The sequence below is a fragment of the Oreochromis niloticus genome, unplaced genomic scaffold, assembly GCF_001858045.2.
Source record: "Oreochromis niloticus isolate F11D_XX unplaced genomic scaffold, O_niloticus_UMD_NMBU tig00000795_pilon, whole genome shotgun sequence".
NCBI classification, from domain to species: domain Eukaryota; kingdom Metazoa; phylum Chordata; class Actinopteri; order Cichliformes; family Cichlidae; genus Oreochromis; species Oreochromis niloticus.
This window is the reverse complement of record NW_020327251.1, coordinates 388,840-411,113: the sequence shown is the minus strand read 5'-3', so window position 1 is coordinate 411,113 and position 22,274 is coordinate 388,840. Positions and strand designations below refer to the sequence as shown.

At 41.1% G+C, this 22,274-nt stretch overlaps 1 protein-coding gene and 1 long non-coding RNA gene across 5 annotated transcripts in view; both read right to left on the bottom strand.

Moving 5' to 3' along the window:
- The window catches only part of LOC109199679 (eotaxin), a 367,879-nt gene that overhangs the window by 14,382 nt on the left and 331,223 nt on the right, over positions 1 to 22,274 (bottom strand). The gene's annotated exons all lie outside the window — the stretch shown is intronic.
- LOC109199680 (uncharacterized) lies at positions 3,599 to 4,188 on the bottom strand. The gene is made up of 3 exons (XR_002059990.2): positions 4,096 to 4,188; positions 3,964 to 4,025; positions 3,599 to 3,872 (listed from the first exon to the last, which is right to left on the bottom strand). It is a non-coding gene; the product is annotated as an uncharacterized LOC109199680 (long non-coding RNA).

The following is a 22,274-nucleotide window of genomic DNA, read 5'->3' as shown; positions in this document are numbered from 1 at the left end:
AACACCAAGAGAATCAGATTCTGGGAATGCATAAGGAGATTTTGTGTGAGTCTGGTGTATATTCAAGCAACTTCCCTCCCCATCCCCAACTGCCTCCCTCTACTCGTTCTACCCCAACGACGCCCACATGTAGGGCCTTGGGGTGCAGGTGTGTCACCAGGGTGCAGGGGAGGCATCCCCCCTCTGTCTCCTTCTGGCCTCAATTTTATTCCACAAACTAGACATCCACATTCCTCACACTTTCATAACACATACATATAAGTGTCACAGTTTGGGGGGGCAGACCGTGTGTAGGTGTGTGAGGACCCAGGAGCAGACACAGGCGAGAAGATGAAACTGGACTTTAAACCAAAAGCGAGCCTTTATTATGGCTGATGACAGCAAGTCCAAACTAGAGATGGACCAATCCGATATTACGTATCGGTATCGGTCTGATACTGACCTAAACTACTGGATCGGATATCGGAGAAAAATTAAAAAAGGCATCCGATTCATTAATTGTCACAAAAGCACCTCACAAAACTTGCGACATGGCCTAACCCAGCTCATAACCTTAGCACGTCGGAGGAATACGCGTCACGTGATAGAGCGGCAGTGGCGTGCGAGACCTCTGGTCTGGTTGAGCATTTGGAGCCTCGCTACGTGCTTCCAAACTGGTGTTGTGCCAAAATGTGATTGTCTGCCAAAAACTGATTTCCGGTATTTGCCAAAAACTGATTGCTCGTATTTAAACTGCTATAAGTAACTTGTTAGGCTATAATATGTGAAACATATGGCAAATGTATCCGTCATGGATGACACAAAGTCATATTGAGCAACAAACAACATTCGTGTAACAAGGTACAAGGCGCAATCAGTTTTTGGCAGCAACTTTTACATAACCTTTATTTATGCAGTTAAAAAAATCTTATTAACATTAAAAAGGTCTTTTGTAAGAGTAAGTTGGTCAAGAGGACAGCAGAAATGGCAGCAAATATTACAATAGTGGCATACTGGGCTTAAGCCCGGGTCATTTTTTTCAGAAGCATGGGGTCTTTTGGAGTGTAATTTGTTAGTTAGATGCCTGACTGACAACTGTATAAAACAAAAACAACACACGAAGCGCAGAGCGCACCGTTGTAAATTCCCCCTAATTTTGGTATGATCCGAGCTCAGACACTAGGCGACTGAGCACAGCACGCATGTGAGCGAGGGGGGAGAAGCTGCTGCCTGCGAGTTTGCTGCAGACAGAGGAGAGCTTAAGTTTGACCAGGTACCAGAGCAAATCATTCGTACTGTACAAATGATGTAAATATGACAGTGTATCACAAAAGAGTGATGTCAAACTGATCACTTGGTTGCGTTACTTGCTCTTCGAGTGAATCAACAAATGGATAAATAAAAAGCCGAACGACAATGCTGATCTTTTAGAAAGTCTTAGCTTACATTTCATATTTTCAGTTCTTACCCTCCACGGCTAAACAAACTCTCTAAATCGGTTTCAATTGTGTACTGATGTACACAATAATGGACATAAGGAGCTTCTTTTAAAGAAAAAACTCAGGTAGATGTTATTTTATATATTATGCTTTGGATGTTGTTCAGTATATCTATGCAAAACAAGAGGAATTTCAATACACAGCAGTATATTCACAGATGAAACCAGATATTTACATACACTTTAGGGAGAAAACATAAAACCTTTTTTTTTTACTGTTAAACATCAATTTAGAGTAAACTTTTGTTTTAGATAAATAAATGTTGAAATATCTTTTGAATTAGTTAAATGTCAGAATAAAAAGAGGGAGCTGTCTATTTAAATCACTTTCATCAAATTTAGGAGTACATATACAAGTTTATTGTTAATTAATAAGAAAACTGAGCTGAAGAAGCTTCTAGTCCATGTGAGTAAATTGGTGACACACCTATGGATGCATATAAGGCAAAACACAGAGGCCGTTTCTCAATTCTCAAGTACGCGAGTACGTACTCGCGTTCTCGGCGAGACAAAAAAAGTCTTTAAACTGCAGCCAGATGCTGCTACGTTTACAGGTGTCAGGCATATTTATGTGTTTTTGCTTTCGCACAGCCCTCCTCACCGCTGTCTACTGTGTCACTCACTTACTGAGTACGTACTCGCGTTCTCGGTGAGTACGTACTCGCCGAGAACGCACGGGAGTACGGACTCGCCGAGAACACGAGCATGGACTCGCGATTTGTACAATTGGAACACCTGCGTACGTGATGATGTTACAGGTCCGGAGTTTTTACTGCCGTCCCCTCTTAATTTAACTGTGAGTAACATGTTATGAAGCTTAACTTTAATCACAGCCAAACCGGTTTACTCAGGAACAAATAAAACACTGAAATAAACCAAACATTAACATTTAGAAGTGATCTAAGTGACTTATATATCATTTTTAACCTCAGTAGTGAAACCTCTATTAATAAAAATAGTGTACATGTACATACGTGTACATACCTTAATAAAAACAAGCAGGTGAGATGTTAGAACGCTTTTATTTTCATTTTAGTGGACACTCAATACTATAGACAGCTGCTGGAGTTTCTTTAACCTGAGTAGTGAGAAGACCGCGAGCGGGGGGGGTGAAAACGATGTGCCGGGAGTCCGCTGTTGAGTTTTGGACGAAATGCATTCTGGGATATTTAGCTGTACCAAGTCCACACCAATGCATGCTCGATAAAACGGGCGGAGCGAGAACACATCCGGGACTTTTTCGCGTTCTCGGCTTGATGCGTACTTCGAATTGGAACAGTACTTGGTCTCCGACTGATGACGTATCACGAGTACACGAGAACGGAAGTACGCACAAGTACGCATATTGAGAAACGCCCAGAACCTGTTTCTTTGACATGGGAAAAATCAAGAGATGTCAACCAAAACACCAGGAAAAGAATTGTGGAGCTCCATAAGTGTGGCTCAATTTTGAATACAATTTGGTGCCATTTGCAATTCTATATTTACTAAGTTATGCAGGCTTGTTTGCACAACAAGGGTGAATAATTATATGAACTTTTTCTGAATCTAAATAGTGTACTTTGGTAGAATTTAGTCCTTGTGTCTTGATACAGCCCCGACTTTGTTCTGCCTTGTCCTGCATATGTGATATTTTTTTTTCCTACATGAAGTCATTCTTTATTGAACAAAACTCAAAACAGAGCCTAATAATCTTTCAGTCATTTCTACCCTCACTTAATTTCCTTTCGCTGCTCAGCTCTCACACAGTGGCTCAGCTATGCTCCAATCCCTCCATATTGTGGCCAATCACATGCGAGGATATAGGATAATACCATTATGTGAAAAACAGAGAGGGTGAGAGACGCAACAGTCAAGTGGAGCATCCGTCTGTCCTCTCAGTAAGTGAGTGACACAGTAGACAGCGGTGAGGAGGGCTGTGCGAAAGCAAAAACACATAAATACGCCTGACACCTGTAAACGTAGCAGCATCTGGCTGCAGTTTAAAGACTTTTTTTGTCTCGGTCTTGGTCTTGGTCTCGTCTCAACTTGGTCTTGGTCTTGTCTTGGTCTCGAAACCCTCTGGTCTTGGTCTTGTCTTGGTCCTCGGATTAGGCGGTCTTGACTACAAGTCTACTTACAAGGACATTGTACTGCAGCTGTTCAATCAAAATTTTAAACGAATATCCTCATATGCGGCTCTCATTTTTCTTAGAAACAAAAATCAGGTAAAATGAAATATCTGGTAATTCTTTGTTTTTACATTTATCGGGTCCTAATATGCCCAAATATGAAAGAGAAATAAAAAATGCATGCCATGAAAGAGTTCAGGTCTTTCAGGAGGTTAAAGGTGATGGAAATACTGGAAATACTGATGCAGCAGACAGGCTTCACACCTTCCTCATTTTGGCAGTGACTAGAGAGGAAAAACAGACAAGCAGGAGCTTCAGTTTTTCTCTGTAAATACTTTGCATTTATTTCTGTGTGTTTCTTTTAGCATGACTTACGATCTTTGACCCACTGAGCGTCTGGATCAGCACAAAGTTGTTTTCCATTTTTTGTGTTGAAACTGGAAATAAAAGACAGAAAATTATAGAGATTGTATATGTTTGTATGTAGGACAACGAGTCCTGACTTACATTATAGCCTTCGCACAGTGATGCCTTGCAGCCTGCTCACGATATGTTTGCCCCACCACGTCAGCGCTCACATTGTCTTTGGTGACGTTAACGCAGCACGGTGGTGTACTTCCAGGTCCACGACGATGAGTATCTGAGTGATAGAAGGTTAAAAACTGATTTGTCTTACATCACTAAACAGAGGATGACTTTTAATATGTGACCTGAAATTATGTTACAGTGAACAGGCATTTTTGTGCAAATCAATCAACAAGTAAGTGCAATAAATCAATGTTCTCACCACTTGGGGCCCTCAAGTACTTTTGGGCACTTTGGGCATTATGTTAGTTAACTTTGATTTTTATAGTCGTTGGGATTCAAAGAAAAAATGAATGAAAACCAATCCAACTTTGGCCCAGAATTAAGTTTTGCTGTTGCAGAGCTCTGCCACAGATTTGAAAGAATGTTTCTATCTTCAAATGTCTCTGATTCAAAAAGCATATGACATGCTCCTATTTGTGCAGCACGTGGATATTTCTTAAAGAAACTCCAGCTAGCCTGGCCATGCTCCACAGCATACCTATACAATATCTGCATAGACATGAAATCAGTGATGGTTTGATCAGAACTTGTCTCCAAGCAGCCTGAAGCTGGACAGATAGTCTCGATATGATAGAGAAAGGTGGGTTACTTTGAAATATCCACCTGCTGTGACCAAAGGGGAGTCATACCCTGTATATATGGAATATGTAACTGAGTGGAGACATAGTCTTGGTATGATAGAGAACATATTCTCAATGTTCTTATGTTTATAATAGACGGTACGTCACTGTTTGCTTTGTGCTGTTATCAGGATCACTCAGAACGTTTCCATAAATATATTTTAGCAGAGGCGAGACTTGATCCAACAGTTGGAGATATCATCTGGCATCTGGTTCCTGCAATTTTTGCAAGGATTAATTTTTAATTATATTTATTTATTTTCTTAACCAAATTGAATCAAATAGAAATATGAACGGTTGGGAAACATCGTCTTCATGTTCTGAAGAAGATATCTGCTGTACCAAACTAATCCAAACTGATTCTGTCTTAAGTTGCTTTTTTTTGTTATTATTTGCAAACAAAGCATGTTGATTTCTTTTCCAGAGGATGAGAATAAGGACCAACATTAAGCTCCATTTATTAGCAATGATTAATATATCAAGATTTCAAAGTTCAGATGTGCTGATAACCGAATGGTGAAAAATATTGTCCCGTAGCTGCAAGATATTATTTTATACATTCTCTGCGTATCTCTCATTTCCTGCTTTCATGCCTTATGCAATGAGTCACAATGTATGCACCCCTCCAAAAACCCACTGAATTGATGACTTTGCTAGAAAACTAAAAGACACTCAAATATGGTGTAAAGCCTGATGATTGATGTCAATGGTTTGTGCATTGTCACGAGTAATGAATCTAAATCACCCACTGACTTCTGTTTTTCAGTGACTCATGCTGCCCCTTAACAGCCTAGATGCACATCTATTAACATTTGCATGACTGGAAGACTTTTATGCTGCTTATTTTTTCTTATAAATTCCCACGACTTAAACTTTTGCTTGTAATTCAATTGTTTAAGGTTTCATGTTTGCATCAAGCTATTTTACCACTGGAAACTCAAAAGAACTCACTGTTACTGTTTATTTTATTTAGGTGTACTTCTGGCAAATGATCAGATAAGTTTGACACTCTGCTCTGGAGGAAATGTGTGACAGAAATGTAATCATGTCGACTGTCTTTATCTTTCAACACACACATGCAAAGATCACCATTTTCTAACACAGACTAAATACCCCACATGAAATATGTTTTGTGTATGCGTTTGTAACACCTGCTTAGTATAGTAAGGTTAAGCTTATCGACTAGATTTGAGAGGAGTAAAATAAATTTGAGAGAATTGAGTGTTGAACAGCCGGTGTTCTGACAAAACGACCTACTTTGGCAAAACGTCCTACCGTAAGTAGTTTATGCACATTTGTGCTGTCACAGAGTAATTCCAGCACAAATGTATGACGGTTTGCCACTTAACATTGCCCATCAGAGTATGCTTGTAGCTCATAATTATTAAGCCAGAACGGTTTGCCACTTCATTTTAGTCGTTAAAGTATGCTTGTAGGTCACATTCACAAAAGTAGCATGGTTTGGCACGTAATTTTACCCGTCAGAGTATGTTTCTAGCTGTTATTAACAAAGGTAAGATGATTTGCCACTGAATTCTAGCTGTAAAATTATGCTTCTAGCTCATATTCACAAAGGTAGGATGGTTGGCCACTTAATTTTAGCTGTTAAAGTATGCTTCTAGCTCATATTAACGAAGGTAGGACGATTTTCCACTTAATTAAAGCTGTCAAAGTATGCTTGTACGTCACATTTATAAAGGTAGGACGGTTTGGCACTTAATTTTACCCATCACAGTATGTTAGTAGCTTATATTCACATAGGTAGGATGGTTCGCCACTGAATTTCGTGTTGTGCGCATGCGTAGAAACAACGGGTAGGATGGTTTGTCAGGTAGGATAGATTCCCAGAACACTGTTTCCTGCCAGGTAAATGACGCTCCGCAACGTGGTGACGTCATTCGGGGCGACTGGAATCGATAAGGGAATCGTTTGCAAAAATGGCAAACAATTCCAAGGAATTGAAACAGTGGGAACCGATTCGCAACAAGAACCGGGTTTCGATACCCATCCCTACTTCTGAGGTTTCATGGTTGAATCTCAGTATTTATTATTTCCCAGTTTAGTTCTAGTTCAGATCCTCACACACCTACACACGGTCTGCCCCCCCAAACTGTGACACTTATATGTATGTGTTATGAAAGTGTGAGGAATGTGGATGTTTAGGTTGTGGAATACAATTGAGGCCAGAAGGGGACGGGGGGGATGCCTCCCCCTGCACCCTGGTGACACACCTGCACCCCAAGGCCCTACATGTGTGCGTCGTTGGGGTAGAACGAGTAGAGGGAGGCAGTTGGGGATGGGGAGGGAAGTTGCTTGAATATACACCAGACTCACACAAAATCTCCTTATGCATTCCCAGAATCTGATTCCCTTGGTGTTTTCAGTTGAGCCTAATAATCCAGTATTATGCACATTTATTTGAGTTAAGTTTGCCCCATAGAGGTCCTGAGATGGATTGGCATGGGTTGGCGGCCCCGGCTACTTTCCTGCACCTCATAGATTGGGTTCTGCGTTCACATGCTGCATATACCACCACATACCTGGATTTTCCCATCATCCACAGTAACACCTGGGGATGTACAACAGACCACAGTGCTGGAGTCCCTGAGGTAGATGGGGCTCATGGTCAACACAAAGAAATGTGCAGTTGGGTGGAGACAGGTACAGTATCCGAGGTACAGGGATGGGAATCAAGAACCAGTTCTTGTAGAGAACCAGAAAGTAGTCCAGTTCCTTTGTGTTCATACTTAAATACTAAGAGACACATCATATGTGTGTCTTTAATAAGATAGTGATGATAGTGATGATGGATGTATGTATGTGGGACTGTAGCCTTAGGTTTATATAGTTAAATGCTAATTATATGATGTGCATTTCACGACATTTTACAGAGTAAAAGTAATGTAACAAGTAGTGTAACAAATTACTTTCTCTTGGGAGTAATCAAGTAAATGTTTTTATTAATATGATCATCATAAATATACTTATAGAAATATTAAATTTAATCTGTCATTTAGCAGTCATACTGGGGAGTTAGACACTCAGACCATCAAATTAAGAAACATGTCTCTTACAAACCTATTTCCTACTAAATAAACAGGAAATAAGCTTTTGTGGCTGTCTTATCTTTGGTTTGACTATTTCTTAAAGTGTAGTTTAAACAGGAAGTAACATAAACTCAAATATGTATTACCACATCAGATAAAGAATGCAACTTAGCAAAAAGTGGATAAAAGTTTGTGGGAACAAGCAAAATAAAAAGAAAGGGGAATGGCACAAAGCAAGTTTCACAATCATTTAGACTGATTATGTTGAAAGACTTTCATGACGGGCTTTTTAAGGCAGGTATGTGCTCTAAACCTTCCTCTTGCTGCAAAAAAAATGAGATAATGGGAAAGAAAGCAATACCACTACCAGGGAAACTGCACCCCAGGAAATGTGGCTTTAAACAACCTCTAATTATTCCAGTTAATAAAAAGCCACTAATATTTGTATGAAGTAGTAATAGATGAAGTAGTAACACAAAGTTTCACTTAATTACCAGTTAACAATATAAACCTAACTTAGCCTACAGTTCCACACACCAGCACCAATCCCTACCCTGATGAGGACTCACATAGGATTGTTTGTTTATTTACTTATGAACACAAAGCTGACAACAACAACAACAACAAAAAAAAGTTAAGTTCCTTCTAGGAATATGAACAGGCAAAACCCAAGGCTGCACGACTGCCTGTTCATCACTGCCTTTGTTACCTGTTGAAGATCAGTGGCTAGCATACTCTCAACTTCTTAGCTAGCTTTGTGTTAGCATGCTGTCTGTGCAGATGCTTGCAAAGAGGCTAAGTTATGTTAGCAATATAATGCAGTTTTTCTCTGTTTTCCATCATACTCGTGTGCTTTTGTGTGATAAAAATAAAGGTAATGTCCATGTCTGTATTCTTCAAAAGCTGTATCACTGTACTGCACCATCATGTTCCTCCTCCCACACACAAACTGAAATCAGTTGATTGTAGCGCAAGTGAACAGGTAGAAAAAAGCATTTTGTATGCTGATAGTATAAATCAATATAATTGTAACTGTTCTAACATTAATGAGTTACATTACTGCATTATTGAAAAAAATGCAAAACACTAATGAGGTGTAACATGTTATTTTACAGGCAACTAAAAAACATCTGGAAGAATGTCATATGGACAGATGAGACCAAAGTGGATGTTTGGTGATAATACACAACAGCACACTTGGAGAAAACCAATTACAGCATATGAGCACAAACACCTCAACTGAGAAATTAGCTGTGCATATCCAAACCACTTTTTCTGTGGGTATTTAGTCTGCGTTAGAAATGTTTGATCTTTGCATGTGTGAGATTAAACAGTCAACACAATTACATTTGTATAAAACAGTTCCTCCAGAACAGAGTGTGAAAGTTACCATCTGCCAAAAATGCACCTAAATGAAATAAAAGTGGGAGCGTCTCACTGCTTTAGTTTTCAGTGGGAGTTTAATGGCTTAAATTACAAGCAAAAGTTTAAGTTGTGGGGATTTATAGATGAAAAATAAGCAGCCAAGCATCAACAAATGATGCAAATGTGAATGGATGTGCATCAGGATCGTTAAGAGGCATCATGACTCACTATTGTTTTTCACTTGAGGCCTGATGCACAACTGCAAGAGATAAACAGTCACAATCAAAATGGATAAACAATAATCAACGGGTGAATTAGATCCATCATTTGTGACAATACATAAACTGTTTTGAACACTATATTTAAGTGTCTGCAAACTTTGTGTATGTGTTTCTCTGGAAGTTCTCAGTGTGCTGTTGATATGTTGAAATACTAAAGTCTCCCTGATAAGGGGCGGCGCTGTGATATGCCACATCATGCACATACAAAGACCTGTTAAAACTTGTCATGAGCGCTGCCTGTGAATGTTCCTGCACTTACCAATAAATAACCAAATCTGAATCATATATAGTTTCAACCTGATCAGTGAGCCAGACCATCAGTGAAAATGTCACTGAAGATCCTCTCCATCACTCTCCTCCTGCTGTCCTCCTGCTGCCACTCCTCTGCAGGTAAATATGCTCTCACTTTTCTTAAGCACAAAAAAAAGAGAACAAAATACATAAAATTAATCAAAGCATTACTTTTTCAAACAATGGCATCTATCTATTTGTGATTGGGGGGGGGCTACACTTCTGACTTTTGGGGGTATGACTGCTCGCATGCTCGGCATCATTTGCATCACCCTTTTGACTGTCATAACTCCAAACTTACTATGGTGGCACAGTGTGCAATGGTTTCTTTCAAGCTAATTCACTCTGTAGCCAGATCTTGATGCTGTTTAGTTTTATGGGTTTTTTCTGCGAGGGGTGCATACATTGTGACTCACTGGTTAAGTGTGACAATACCATCTACAAGCAGGAAATGAGAGTGATACAGAGACACAAAGAGTAGAACGTGATATGTTGCAGCTATGGGGTAATTCTGTTCAACATTCAGCTCCCTGCACATCTTTAGACTAACTTTTGCCATGGTTGCACTGGTGCGCCTAACTTTTTTTCTTAGGTGCACCAGCACAAAAGTTCGGTGCACCCAAAGTTTTCAACTGCATTGCTTAACACCACAGCTTTTTTTTAAATTGCTGCCTATACAGACAATATTGATTTGTAAGTGATAAACTAACGATCTTGTCAACACAAAGTTCTTTATTTGGAGCACATTTCTACAAGAAAGATAAGTTACCATATTTTTTGGACCATAAGGCGCACCAGATTATAAGGCGCATTAAGCAAAACCAAACAGTCCGATAAGTCAAACTTTACTCCGCTCATTCTTCTTGCTTCCTCCACTTCTGTCAATTGAGTCATTAATGTTGAATTCTCTCGCAGCTGCTCTATTCCCATGTTCTACTGCGTGACTGACAGAGTCTGAAATCCGCTTCTTAAGCATGTCTCTAAACAGGAGCAATTTTGGAGTCCTTATACACACACAGTACGGTAATATTATGTTGAAGCACAGTAAGTATTACTCTGTGAGGCTGCAATGCCCCAACAATCCATCAAGCAGTGCGGCTTCGTAGCTTACCACAGTCACACTAAAACATTTTGGCAGATTTTTGAGTGTCGTGTACCACATAAAATTGTTTTGTGGTCAGTAAGCACAACCAGCATTCATAAATAAGGCACACTTTTGAAGAAATTAAAGGATTTTAAGTGTTCCTTATTATATGAAAAATACGGTATTGAAAAAGTTCTTGTGCTTAAAGTGCCTCACTGAGCTGAAATTTAAACTTAAAATATCTCAATATCTGAACATCTTACCTTGGGCATGGGCATCAGAGAGGTCCCGCCCTTGACTATCTCTGATTGGTTTAGACCACGATATGGGTATAATGCATTATTGTTATTGACTTTTTTTTTTTTACTCAAATGGCTGGTCTCACTGGTGCAACCTAGGATTTTTTTAGTCGCACCACTGAGAAATAAGGTCGCATTTGGGACCAAACTGGTCGCATTCTAGAGCCCTGTCTTGTATGATTAAACATTGTTAACTTTCAATATAATCTAGTTTTATTTATATAATATCAAATCACAGCAGAAGTGACCTAAAGATGTTTTGACTCTTATAATTAAAGATACAATAGCTACTTGGCGGGGCCCGATGCCTGTCGCTCGGTCAGGCCTCTTCCGGGCAAAGGGGGCCTCGGGCCTCCGGCCTCGGGGCCTGCAACTCGGTTCACTCTGGCACAGCTGGCTGCCGGCAGAGCCGGCGGGCACGCCGGTGCAGCCCCCTCTGGCTTCTGCTCCGTGGCTACTGGGTGACCCCTCGTCTGGGGATCTCCTCAGCCCTTCCCAGGAAGGTGGCACGGATGCCCCTCCGGTGGTACTCCTTGGGCTCTCGCACTCTGGGTCCTCTGGATGTCTGGAGCCTGGATCTCCTCCATGCCTGCTTCATGCCCTGGGGGACGGGGCTATGGGCCTCCACACCCTCTAGCAGACCGTTACATGGGAAAACCTTTTGTATACAAGCGCGTTGATCCACACAGGTGTGCACACGGGTGTTCACTGTTCGTAGACATAAACTACACCTTTCTTAGCTGCTACTTCAAAGCACATTGTGCGCTGTCTGTCCTGCGTGCTGCACAACAACTTTCAATATTTAGTATTTACTGCTGTTCACACTCAGCTAGATTAACGTGATGGTGTTGTGTTTAGTATGTTGCTTTGTTTTTGTTTGTTTTTTTGCTTGTCTTCTCTTCTTTTTCTCTCAACAGGTGATCCAGGAGATTTTTTTTTCTTTCTTTCTCTTTGTCTTTGTAAGTGCCCTTTCTCACTGTCCCTTTTCCCTTCTGTTTTTCTTTTCCTTCCTCTCTTTCTTTCTCCCTTTCCTATCCCCCCGTCATGTCTGTCCCATCTGTAACAACTGAAAATAAAATAAATAATAACAACAAAGTTTGATCAAATGGACCAATACGGCAATGCCATGATGATCCATTTGGCAAAATAAATCCATTTGGTATCCTTGTTGGTCTTCAGACAACAATTCTGACGGCTTAAGAACCAAATGGGACAGACAAAAGAAAAAAAGAAAAAAGAAAAAAAGAAAAAAAAGAAATAAGGTCGCATTTGGGACCAAACTGGTCGCATTCTAGAGCCCTGTCTTGTATGATTAAACATTGTTAACTTTCAATATAATCTAGTTTTATTTATATAATATCAAATCACAGCAGAAGTGACCTAAAGATGTTTTGACTCTTATAATTAAAGATACAATAATACAGATAAAATCATATGACTCCCCATGAGTAAGCAACAATGGGAAGGGAGAAACCTACACAACCAGGGTCAGGGAGGGGCAACCATCTGTAGGGATGTATTGGGCTGAGGGGTAGAAGACAGTACAACAAACATACTGTGAAAGAGATCCAGAGATTAATAAAAACACGTTAAACAGAGAGTGATGTTTAAACACATAATAAGTGAAAAAAAGTGCATCATGGGAAGCCTCTAACAGCCTAGACTCTGGATAGTCATGTTTATTGATATAATAACCGTTGCTAGCAAATGAAGCTTTTTCTCATTTCTTATCACCTCCTCTGGAAAAGAAATCGACATGCTTTACTGGAAAAACATAACAGCCAGAACAATCTGAGACCTCTGTTAAAAAGTGTTTATAGAAACTTTCTCAGTGATCCAGGAAACAAACACAAAGCAAATGATCACATACCCTCTATTATAGAAATAATAGAAATATATATAAAGAGAGTATTGAGAATATGTGATTCACAACCTCAGAAAAATGTGTTCATGTACTTTTTTTTATCAGAGACATTAGAAGACAGAAACATGCACTCAGCCTGCCTTCATCTATAAAAAACACACTGTGTAATAACTGAAAACATTGTTACTTGTTGATTGTTTTATGCACTTTGATCACTAAAAGTATTTTTTTCATTATCTGTCAAAGTGTAAAATTTTTACAGAGTGAGGCACAAAAAAGGCTCGCTCACTGTCACATATTTTCAGGTAACATTTGTTTTGTTTTGTGATGGAGCTTCATCACATTTTAAACTTGGAGTTAACTTTCCTTCTAATCAGACTTTCTCAGGTCAGATAAATCAGTTTTTAACCTCCTACCTCTCAGATTCAGCTCGTCCTGGAAAGAAAGGTCCGTGTTGCGTTGACGTCACCAAAAACGATATGAGCCCTGAGGTGGTGGGGCAAACATATGATGAGCAGGCTGCAAGACCACCCTGTGTGAAGGCTATACTGTAAGTCAGCACACGTTGTCCTACATACAAACAAATACAATCTCTATAATCTTCTTTTTTTCATTTAAAGTTTGAACACAAAAAAGGGACAACTTTGTGCTGATCCAGACGCTCTGTGGGTCAAGGATCGTAAGTTACGCAAGCACAGACACACACACATATAAAAAAAAATATTTGCGGAGATGAACCGAAGCTCCTCTTCGTGTCTCTTTCCTCTCCAGTCATTGGCAACATGAGCAGGGAGTTTCCCACAAAGGCTGAAACATTGCAGCTCTTCTGCCACATCAGGATCTGCTCATAGTCACTTATACTTGTCGTAGGACTTCCTTATGATTTTTTTCATATTTGCAGTTTAAATTTGTAAGGTTACTTCACTCTGTTCTTACTGACTGTGTTGTATTTTATTCTTGATGTCGGATTTAAGTCACGCATGACTTGATTTGAAAGTGATGCTTAATGCTGAAAGTTAGATGGACCAATTGAGTTCTTATGTTATTTTAAGCTAGCAATTGTCTTTTATTCTTTTTTTCTGTTTATATGATTCCTGTTATGTCCATGAGATGGAAATGTGGGGGAGCGTGTGAGGAAGAACAATGAATAAAGCAGAAATGGTTAAATTGTAAACTTTATTCTTAACACAAAGAGAGAGCAACATCGCTAGATCAATATCAAAAGAAAAAGAAAACACAACACAAATTCACCCATCTAAAGAGAGGGAAAACACAAGCAACGACTAAAACGTACTTTAGTGGCCCACAGGCTCACACTGCTCACTAGTACCTGGCAAAGCAAATCCACACTGAAAAACAGTTTCTGTCATTTAATTGACTTACAACAAATACTGTCTGGTTTGGTTTAGTGGTTTTTTTAAACTTGACAAAAGTAATTAGTTACTAATTACTGATTACTTCTCCAAGAGGGTAATAAGTTACTTTATAACTTAGTTACTTTTTAAAAACATGACACACAACAATAAATACGCAATAATAAATACTTACAGCAACAGACCTTTCAGCCCAATTCTATTTTTTCTGCATAATCCATCATATAAAATTGAATCAAATGAAAAAGTCTCTTTTTAAAACTTATTTTATTACTTTTAACTTTATGAAAATTGCATCAAGCAAAAATTAAATTATATGCAACAGTCTTTGACTTGAAGAAATTTGTTTAACATTTAAACGTTTTTTCTGCATATTCCAGCATATAAAATAAAATAATTTTTTGTGTTTACACTCATTCTTTTAAATAAATGCAACTAAAACACAGCAGAAAATAAATAAAATCAAAGATTCAGCAGCAATAAATCCTTTTGTTCTTAAATCTATTGTCACCTGTTTAGCAGGAGTGGGGCCAGCAGAGGTTTGCGTGGTGCTGCAGTGGTCATGTTAGTGGGGGGATCTGTGGGTTTCTCTGTGAATTTCACATTCCTGTGGAAGCGTGCTAGGTGCTTGCTCAGATTAGAAGTTTAATTTTTTGTTGTAGAGAGAGTGTACAGGGGACGCTATTCTTTTTGTCACTTTTTACGGAATCAAGCTCAAAATAATGTCAGTACTTCTGCACTTTAAACGCTGCATAGTCGTACTCGCTTCTGCACTCCATATTATCCATTGTTGATCTACACACGTCTGTTGCTGCCACTGACGTCACACGCACTTATGTCATTGTCATGAGACACTCTCACAAACAAAATCACTGTTTAGTAATGCAGTAATGCAGCCTGCTTACAGGAAAGTAATATTAATCTAATTACTTTTTTGCAATAGTAATCCTACTCGCTACTTGAAAAAAGTAATCAGATTTCAGAGATCTCTGCTGCACACCTGTGGATGCTTTTATGCACGAAGTTTCTCCATTTAACTGTCAATGGGTGTGGGGAGCCATAGCCCCACCCCCAGGACATGAAGCAGGCATGGAGGAGATCCAGATTGCAGACATCTAGAGATCTCCCAGAACGCAACACCCCAGTGCGTCCATTTGAACTCAGATCTGTACAATCCAAGAAATCAATAGATTTGGTATTCTTACCCATTAAATGTCACAGTGTCACCCTCAACCAGCAAAAGTGCTGACTTTTTTCTTTTTTTAAATATCAGCACATTTGTCAGGGATTTACATTCAAAATGCTGTAAAAAGGCACCAACAGCACAAGCATGGTGAGAGGTGAAGTTCCTTGACTCCAGTTAGTGCAGATGAGGCCTATCAGGCATCTGCTGAGAGGATATCTGTCAGTCAAAGTGTTAGATTTGTATTGTTGATTGTCATTTATGGTTAGAAATATCTACTCATATATGCTTAGAGTTGTATAATCAATGTCATGTTGGTAGAGGTTTGATCCTTAATAGTCTGCAAAGACTTTGTGTGCATTCCAGAGTGCTCTGGCATTCACACCCACATCCTGGGAGCATGGGAGAGGTCGTACCTTCTCTTATTGTTTTGTGGTAGGATAAACGTATCTATGTCTGTTTTAGTCTAAGTGCCTTTTGTTTAGATGAACTGCTGGACTTCCAGACCAGCAGGTTTAGGAAAGTCATTTATGGGGTCACACTCTGACCCCCCCCCACACACACACACACATACTTACACAACGCACAGGCAAGGTACTCTTTGTGTGTATGTAGGCGTCATATGTTAATGAACCTATGTATATTTGTCATGGTCCTTGGCCATGTTGGCCCAGTATTCTTAGTTTTCATGTATTTTGTTCCTTATTTAGGCCATGCTTCCTGGGTTGCTCTGTTACGTTGTTCCTTATGTGTTTTCCCCTTGTGACTCTTACCCCCTGTGTGCCCTCTGTGTATCTGTGAGCCCTCGTCTCTTCTTGTGTTTTATTCCATGTTTTCCCCAGCCCGTTATGTCTGTGCTCTCCCCGTGCTCTCTCTCCTCCTGTCTGCACCTCTGTGTACTTCCTGTCTTGCTTTGACAGTCTCCCGTCACTGTCGTGTTTACTCCTGCCATGTCTCGTTATGATTATCTGTGTCAGCTGTGTTCCCCGTGTGCTCCCACTTCCCTCGTTAACCCTCTGTGTATTTATGTCCACGTCTCCCTTAGTTCAGCGTCGCGTTCTCCCTCATGCTGTGTGTGATTCTCCCCGTGTCTCCTAGTGTACATTATAATTAGCTTTTCCCAGTTTAGTTTGTATGGTTTTTCTGTCCAGCAATAAAGCTGCGTTTTCAGTTCATTCCTGCCTCCATGAGCTTGCGTTTGGGTCCTCATCCTGCCTGCACACAGCCTAATCATGACAATATTCATGTAACCTCAATAAAAGAGCAGTGTTACGGGGAGCAGACGAGAGAAACTGGGGTCAAGCGAAGGAACGGCGTTTGTCCAGTTCTCTCCCGTGCACGAGAAACATAATGAACTTTGCCTACTCGTGTCTTGCTTTGCTGTGTAATTACATTGTCTTCAACGTTCCAGCGAATAGGTTTAAGCTACAAATCTATCACAAAACAGCCAATAAATAACAGCATCCTAATGGGACAGCTAATACAGCATGAGGGGGAAATTATCTACAGATGTACAAACCTGTGGGTATTTAGTCTGTATTTTACTATTACTGAATGTAGCACAATAACATGTTACATTACTGAAAAATGGAATAGAGTAATCTGTTTGGTGAGGGGACTTTTTTATTTTTTATTTTAACCTTTATTTAAGCAGGAAGATCCCATTTAGATTAAAAACCTCTTTTTCAATGGAGACCAGGCCAAGATCCACCCTCAACAAAGGTACCTTGACTTCCTGCAATAAACACTTCTGGAACTTTGTCCTTTGAACCAATGAGACCAGAGAAGACGATTTTTAGCTATAATGCACAGCATCACATCTATTGAAACGAAACACAGCAGGTGAGCACAAATAGAGCACAGCAACCACAGGAACATTATTTTAGAGTCAAATATGAGGCCATCTGTCAGAAAGTTTATGCTTTTATGTATATTTAAGTCTGAATAAAAGAAATGGGATAGCTAATGCAGCTATGAGGGGGGGAAATTAGCAATGCATACACAAACCATTTTTCATGTGATATATTTAGTCTGTGTTAGAAAATGTTGTTCTTTGCATGTGTGTGTTGGAAGATAAAGACAGTCGACATGATCACATTTCTGCCACACATTTCCTCCAGAGCAGAGTGTGAAACTTATCTGATCATCTGCCAAAAGTCGACCTAAATAAAATACACAGTAAGAGTGAGTTCTTTTGAGTTTCCAGTGGTAAAACAGCTTGATGCAAACAAGAAAACTTAAACAATTTAATTGAAATTACAAGCAAAAGTTTAAGTCGTGGGAATTTATTAGAAAAAATAAGCATCCATGTGACTGAAACACATGGTGGGCCTCTCTGGTGCTGTACACAACTGGTTCACTTCCTATCTCTCAGACAGAACTTTTATGGTGAGTATGGATACATGCTCCTCTAAGATCCATAAAATGACATGTGGTGTGCCTCAAGGGTCGGTTTTAGGCCCTGTACTTTTTAATTTGTATATGCTCCCTCTTGGCGGTGTCATCAGGAGGCATGGAGTGAACTTCCACAGTTACGCTGATGACACTCAGCTGTACATCTCCGTGTCTCCTGATGACACCAGACCAATGGATGCCCCTTTTAACTGTATTCTAGATATAAAATCTTGGATGGCAGAAAACTTTTTACAGCTTAACCAGGACAAAACTGAAGTTTTAATCATCGGTCCTGAGGCTCAGAGAGAGAAACTCTTGTCTAAATTACAGGCATTTTCACTATGTCCTTCGCTACAAGTGAAAAACCTGGGTGTTATTTTTGACTCTGAGCTTGGTTTTATCCCACATATTAAACACGTAACCAAAATTGGATTTTATCATCTAAAAAATATAGCCAGAGTCCGCCCTATTCTCTCTCGGGCCAACACGGAGATGCTGATGCATGCTTTTATTACCAGTCGCATTGATTATTGTAATGCCCTGCTCTCTGGTCTCCCCAAAAAGAATATTTCACCTTTGCAATTTTTGCAAAACTCTGCAGCTCGTGTGCTGACAAAGACCAGAGGGCGGACTCACTTTACACCGGTTTTAGAATCACTGCATTGGCTCCCCGTGTGTTTCAGGATCGATTTTAAAGTTCTTTTATTGGTTTTTAAATGTCTTAATGGTCTTGGGCCGCCTTATCTTTCAGATCTGCTTTTACCGTATGAACCCTCGCGGACCCTGAGGTCCTCTGGTACTGGCCTTTTGATTGTCCCTAAAGTCAGGACACATACTCACGGAGAGGCAGCTTTTCAGTGGTATGGTCCTCATCTGTGGAACAGCCTGCCAGAGGAGCTCAGGGCCGCAGAGAACATACATGTTTTTAAGAACAGGCTCAAGACCCACCTTTTTAATTTAGCTTTTAACTAACGTTTATTTATTTTATGCTTATTTATTCTAACCTGTTATTCTATTTATATTATTAATTTAGGTTTTACCTAATATTTCTTGATTTTATTCTTATTCATTTTTTATCTTCTTACTCTGTTTATACTTATATTTATATTGTATCCCACTCTTATTTATTTTATCTCTTTATCCTGTTTATATTTTTATTAGGTTATATCTCCAGTGTTTCCTCGGAGGGGCTCTCTGCACCGGGGCTGTGATCGACTGTGGCTGCTGGGGCTCTGTGGGTCTTCTCAGCCTGGCTGGGGGCTTGTTTGCCTCCCTCCTGCTGCGTGCCCAGCCTGGAGGCTGCGGTCTGTGACTGGCTCCCGGTGCAGACGGCTTCCTGTGATAGTGTTTCCTCACTTGGCTAATGCGTACCCAGCTTAATATCATTCTTTAAGTGTGTGTGTGTGTGTGTGTGTGTGTGTGTGTGTGTGTGTGTGTGTGTGTGTGTGGGCTGCTTTTAACCATGTAAAGCACTTTGTGCTACAGTAACTCAGGGATTGAAACACAAAGGGATCCAATCGACAGAGAACTAAAGGCTGAGCAACTTCAGAGTTTGAGAGAACTAACCGTGATTATTAGTTATTATGTTTAGTTCAACACTCAGCAGCCTCATATCCTGGTCACTAATCTTTCCTCCCGATTTCACCTGGATGATCAGCTAATCCTGTGGATATTGGACTTTTTGACCAACAGGACTCAGAAAGTTCGGGTCAACAACTCTCTTTCTGGTCTCCGTTCCACCTCCACTGGCTCCCCCCAGGGCTGTGTGCTCTCCCCCCTGCTCTTCATCCTCTATACCAGGGGTGGGCAATCTCAGTCCACGAGGGCCGGTGTCCCTGCAGGTTTTAGATGTGTCCTTGAACCAACACAGCTGATTTAAATGGCTAAATTAGCTCCTCAACATGTCCTGAAGTTCTCCAGAGGCCTGGTAACGAACTAATTATGTGATTCAGGTGTGTTGACCTAAGGTGAGATCTAAAACCTGCAGGGACACCGGCCCTCGTGGACTGAGATTGCCCACCCCTGCTCCATGTAATATGAACCCAGGTTTGAGTCTTAGAGACATGCTTGAGATAAAACGTGACCTCACCCTCCCGCAATTGAAGGCCATACTAAAGGGGCATTTTAAAGAAGACAGCACCACAGATTTGTATCACAGACTAGTGAACGTCACACAAGACAGCCGTGAGTCTCCCCAAAACTTCGTCTTCAGAGCAATTGAGTTAAAAGAGAGGCTGCTGCTCGCATCGGAAGACACAGGGTCCGATGAACAATACAGCCCTGAGCTCATCCAGAAGAAATTCTTGAGGTCGGTTAGTACTGGGCTACTGAGTGACCCTATCAAGTTTCAACTCAAGCCCTATCTGGATGACCCTTGGGTGACAGATGAAACCCTCATTGATAAGATGAATGAAGCAGCTAGTGTTGAATCAGAAAGGCAATTGAAGCAAAAGAAAACTACAGGCAGCAAATCTGTAAAAGTAAATGAACTCCAGGCAGAAAGGCCAGCCAGTCAATTGGGTCTGGGTGTAGCCGAAACTAGGTTGGGGACTCAAGAGCAATCAGCTGAAGTGGTGAAACCCAAGAGCCGCAGAACACCTGTTGTAGCTGCTTCCCGAGAGTCAGAGCTGCATGAAACGGTCAGGCTGCTGAGAGAGGAGATGGCTGAATTAAGGAGGAGCATCACCACCCCTCAAGGCCCCACTCGCCCACTAAGAACCAGTGGGAGGAGGGGATGTAAGGCATGCCAGGAGCAGGGAACCAATGTTGGGTGTGAACACTGCTTCAAGTGTGGCCAGCCAGGACACTCTCCAGAGGCTGTAGAGGGCGAAGGGGGGCAGCAGAAAGATCGGAGGGCACTCAAGCGGCAATCCAGACCATCGCCCCTCCCAAATCATTAATTCCCATCCATGCTGAAGCAGACGACAAGTTGCATGAACTGCTTTGGAATCGAATAAGACAGCTGGAAGCAGAATTAGAGCAGAGTGGCAAGGCTAAAGAGACTGTGGGTGCCACGTATGCCAGTCATCTCTCACTACGCTGTCAGGCTAAGCTGAGAGCCCTGATCGGGAAGAAGTGTATGGTGGATTGTTTCTTTGAAGGGGTAGAAACACAAGCATTGTGGGATACGGGTTCACAGGTGACTATCATTAATGAGAACTGGAGGAAGTCCTGCTTTCCACATATCCAACTGAGAAGCTCAAGTGAACTCTTAGGTGAGGATGAGGCTCTGGTGGGCAAAGCAGCGAACCAAACACCCATACCCTTCGCAGGTTGGGTTGAGCTAAAATTTAGACTGGGGTCAACTAGAGATCCACAGCCAGAGTTAGTTGTCCCCGTGCTTGTCTCAAAAGAGCCAGGAGTAGCAGAGCCACCTATCATTGGCTATAATGTGATTGAGCATTTTGTAAAGGATGGAATGGAGCAGCATCCAGATGTTACACCTGCTGTGGTAAAGGAAGCCTTCTTAATTGATTGTAAGAAAGCAGAAGTGCTAATTAACATCATGCAGCACTGCCACAAAAATGATGAGGAGGGTGTGGTGAAAGTTGGGAGACAAAAGATAGTGATTCCAGCTGGACAAAGCAGGGAGGTTAAGTGCAGTGTGAGGACAGGTCCCCTCCCCCTGAAACAGGAGGTTCTTTTTGAACCAGAGGACATTTCAAACTACCAGAGGGGGTTAACCTGAATGAAACTGTCATTGGCCTGCAGAGGGGAACCCGGTCCAGGTGGTTCTTCCGGTCACGAATGGCGGCAGCCATGACATCACCCTCCTCCCTCATGCAGTGTTGGGACGACTACAGCAAGTGAAGGCTATTTACCCAGTAGACGTAAGACCAGTAAGTGCTGAAAACATGGGCAAGTTGACATGTGCTAGTGAAAACACAGGGAGCACCGTCAGCACCCCAGAACAGCACAAAGGGGAGTATGAAGAGGTGGGCAGTTGCAGCCAAGATTTATGGGACCCACCTGTGTCGGTTGATCACCTGACCCCAGATCAGCAGGAGCAGGTGAGAAAAGTCCTGCGTGAAGAGTGTGCTGCATTTTCAAAAGATGAGAGCGATGTGGGATGCATCCCCTCCCTGAAGTTAAAGATCAGATTGAATGACACAACCCCAGTAAGACGCACATACATCTCAGTCCCCAAGCCACTCCACAAGGAGGTGAAGGAGTATTTGGAGGACCTGTTGAACAGAGGATGGATTCAGAAATCCTGATCCCCCTACTCATCCCCCATCGTCTGCGTGCGCAAGAAGGATGGAAGTCTGCGTCTCTCCGTGGATTACCGTGAGTTGAA